Source organism: Henckelia pumila, chromosome 3, assembly GCF_033568475.1.
Source record: "Henckelia pumila isolate YLH828 chromosome 3, ASM3356847v2, whole genome shotgun sequence".
In the NCBI taxonomy this organism is placed as follows: Eukaryota; Viridiplantae; Streptophyta; class Magnoliopsida; order Lamiales; family Gesneriaceae; genus Henckelia; species Henckelia pumila.
Genome location: NC_133122.1, coordinates 21,677,226 through 21,681,465, shown reverse-complemented (window position 1 = coordinate 21,681,465; position 4,240 = coordinate 21,677,226). Strand labels below are relative to the sequence as shown.

Below are 4,240 nucleotides of genomic sequence, written 5' to 3'. Positions count from 1 at the left end.
TCCCACCCCTATCCTCATTCCAGCCCTGCCGAATGGATTCTAGACTCCGGGGCTTCTCATCATGTCATCACAGACTTAGCAAATCTTTATGTGCACTCGCCCTACCATGGCCCTGACAACATTGTTGTGGGCAATGGGTCTGATTTGTCCATCTCACATACTGGAATTCTTACTTTACCTACATTTTTGTCATCCTTATCCTTGTTTGATACATTATGTGTTCCTTCCATGAAAAAAAATCTTATTTTTGTTGCCCAGTTATGTCATACTAATAATGTTTCTGTCACATTCCTTCACTCATCGTTTCAGGTGACAGATCTTCACACGGGAGCTCTGCTGCAAACGAGTCCATGTAAGAATGGTGTTTATGTCTGGCCATCCCCTACCACTACCTCTACCGTCACTGTCGCCCTCACCACTGCTGCTGAGTCTCTGTCTCTCTAGCACTCCCGTTTTGGTCATCCCACCTCGGCTCTTGTCAGTAATCTAGTTTCTAATAAGGCCATTTCGGTCATGTCTAGCTCTTTTTCAAATTTTCATTGTAACTCATGCAATATTAATAAAAGTCATAAACTTCATTTTTTTGATACGACTCTTACTTCCTCGTGCCCTCTTGAATTAATTTTTTCGGATGTCTGGACCTCTCCGGTTAATCTTCTGATGGACCACAGCCTTCTCTACACCACAAAGGACATTATATCTGGGAAGTTATGCCTATGAGATTGGCTAATGCACCCCAAATATTTTAAAGAAAGATGGATAATCTTTTTAAAAATTATTTCAACTTCATGTTTGTTTATATTGATGATATTCTTATAGCATCAAAAAACATAGATGAACATGTTAAACATTTAGAGATTTTCTCTAAAATTTGTAAACAAGAAAGACTGGTTTTCTCTGAAAAGAAAGCAGTCATAGCGACAAGGAAAATTGAATTTCTTGGTATTGAGATTGATGAATCTGGAATAATTCTACAACCCAATATTATGAAAAAGGTACAGAATTTTCCAGATAAACTCAAAGACGTAAAACAACTCCAAAGTTTTCTTGGAGTAGTCAATTTTGCAGGAATGTTCATAAACAACCTACCAATGTACTTGAAGGTGTTTAGTCGTTTATTAAAAAAAGATGCTAGGTTTATATGGACCGATGAACCAACTAAAGGAGATATGTAAGAAACTCCCGAATATGGCTATACCCTTAGATGAAGATGATTTGGTGTTATTTACAGATGTCAATAATGATTGGTGGGCTGCAGTCCTTACTAAGCTCACTCCAGATGGGGAGATACCATACAGATACTGTAGCGGCCTTTTTACAGAATTTGAGGGTATCAGATGACATATCAACGAAAAAGAATTTTACGCAGTTAAAAAGGCTTTTGAGAAATGGCCTTTATTTTTACTTGCTAACAAATTTACTTTAAAAGTTGATAATACCCAGGTAAAAGCTTTCTTAAAAAATAAAATTGAATCTAAACCAGAGAAAGCTAGATTATTAAGATGGAAAGCTTTATGTCAAAATTATATTTTTGATATTGTTATTATTAAATCTCATGAAAATATTCTTGCAAATTTTTTAACAAAAGATGGAAGGCGGTGACGTAGATTCCATCATGAAAATGCAGAGGCATCTCAGGAAACACCTTGGGTTGCTTCAAACCGAGTTCAACCAGTTAGCCATTAATGCTGAAATGGCCGGCAGGTTACAACAAGCTGATCGGATCAAAGTATCTAATCAAATTACAGGATGTATGCAAGATCAAACTCAACTATGGGCTGCTATTCAAAGGCCAATTGTGAGGGCTATAGAGAAACCATTGGTTTCTCATAAACAAGAAATGTTAAAACCATTGGTTTTACAATAACAAGAAATACAACCACCGATTGTGAAACAAGATGTTGAGGATTCCAAAACTCAAGAAACAAGTGCTAATCTATCATCAGCTTTTGATGATCTAGATAAAGCAACAATTGATGAGGAAAACTCATCAAATCAAACCTTCGCCTTTGGGAAAAAAGATGAAAGAGATCAATCTTAGGCTCAATACTGACAAGAAAAAATCTAAGATTGATACTAACCCAACTGTTATTTCTCCATTTCAGATTTATCAACAAAAGTGGAGAAATTAAGTACAAGAAGTGAAATTGTAGTGACCCTGCTTTGAGTCACCTACTAACAAGCATGCAATCAACTTAATTAAAATACTTAATTATCAGAGTAAAACTTACGGAAACATAACCCATAATATACATAAACCAGCAGAAAACAACCGGTACTAAAACCTAAATCTATAGTGATACAACCATATCGAAATATATACAATAAAAACTAAAATATATTATTATACAGCTATATCAACTCCTGCTGTATAATATACTCCAAAACCGCTCCTGTCCTCTAGTCCTGCCTCGAACCTCTTGCTCTGTCCGACCTGGAACCTGTCCCGTCGAATGGGTTGTCCAAGATAATACTAAGGACGTGAGCGATTAACGCCCAGTACGTAAACATGAGTAAACATATAAATATGATGCATGCATATGATGACTGAATATCGGGTAATCCATCAAATCATGCTCAGACTAGGCGCCTAAATGAGTGCTAGAACCTCGCGGATCAACTTTTGGGTACAACCACACTCATCTAAAACACCTTAGTAGTCAGACGTATCCGTCTCTGCTACACTACTAGTGCTAGACCATATACTGGAGTAGAGCTGAGCAGCTCTACTATCATGGCTATGTCAAATAAAATAGGCTCAACGTGTATGTGCACATGACATATGAATATAAAATCAGTAAAACATAAATCATGCCACGTAAAAATACAACATATAAACATGCATACTCGCTGACTATCTCAGTCAATATTTACGTACCTTCTACGTAATAGTTCGAGTCTACCTCAGGACCTAGATTTCAAGCCTACAATCAAATATTTATTGTATCAATAATTATTATCTACAAGTCTTAACTAAACTAGTAGATACTCATATTTCTTAATAGGATTTCTGGATCATATCTTCGTTCGTAGTTAGCCGTTGATGTGTTCCAATTTATATATCAAAGCTGCGAAACAAACCCAACAATTAAACAAACTCAACACTGATGTCCGGCAGTGGCGGCGGCACGACGGTGGTCCGGCGGCGGCGGCCGGAAAATCACCCGTCGTCGGAGTTGGATATTTCTGTAAAATATTTATATCAAAACGAAGCTTACGACATAAGGAACAAAACGCCTCAAAAAATTTCAAGTTTCCGGCGACTTACGGCGGCGAAACGGGGCAGCGAAGGCGGCAGTCGAAAAAATGGATTTTCGGCAATCACGACGAAACTTCGCGAAATAGGTATCAATAGCTAGATCTCGTCGAGATGAGTCCAACCGTATATTCAATTTCACGTTTCGGTTGCCGGAGACGGCTGAACGACGGAAATAAAGCGGCGGCTCCGGAGTCGGGTTCGTCGGGGTGCGTCTAAAATGACCAAAGTGGATATCCGTGGATAGCCCTCGTCGCGAGGAGTCCAATGGTATATTTAGTTTTGATTTTTGACAAGCGGTGGCGGAGTTACGGCAGTTTGAAGGCGGCGCAAGGAGAGAGAAACGTGAATCAGGAAATTTGAAGATGATGATGTGACCGTGAATAGTGATGGCACGTGTACATTCGTGATATCTATATATGTATATATCACAATATAATTGTGTACATGTGTTTAACTGTATGTATTTTTTTATTCATTCGAGATTTAAACATGACTCGATTAAAATTAGTTCAATTCATATGTGCTATAACAATCAAATATGTAATTTAATATCGTCTATAAATCGATATGTCTAAATACATATTTTTAACACACAATTCAATTATTTTTCATCTCATTTAATCCCTTGATCATGTATTTGAAATTGAAGTAACATAAAACAGGATACGGGTTACTACAGAAATTAACCCGAACACTTGCAAGGTTGATGTTGCAGGGATATATCCAAGGGTTTGACTAAAAAATAATGTCAACCATAAGGATATAAAGTTATGGTATGAATTTGGGGCTCTAGCCTCATTTTATACAACTTCACCAGACTTTCAGGAGGTATCACAGCTACCAAAATGGATTCAGAAAGCAGTTCAAGAAACATGGGCAAATAATGACCATTTGTCTAGAGAAAATGTGCTCGAGTTATATTTCTTTAGTGCATCTCCAGAACCAACAGAGAAAGGATCACACGAGTCCTTTCATTTCATC

General features: G+C 37.5%; 1 long non-coding RNA gene across 1 annotated transcript; it reads right to left on the bottom strand.

The window, feature by feature from the left end:
* Positions 1 to 2,314: 2,314 nt before the first annotated feature.
* On the bottom strand, positions 2,315 to 3,744 carry LOC140893623 (uncharacterized). The gene is made up of 3 exons (XR_012153224.1): positions 3,269 to 3,744; positions 2,879 to 3,186; positions 2,315 to 2,441 (listed from the first exon to the last, which is right to left on the bottom strand). It is a non-coding gene; the product is annotated as an uncharacterized lncRNA (long non-coding RNA).
* Between the last annotated feature and the right edge of the window lie 496 nt (positions 3,745 to 4,240).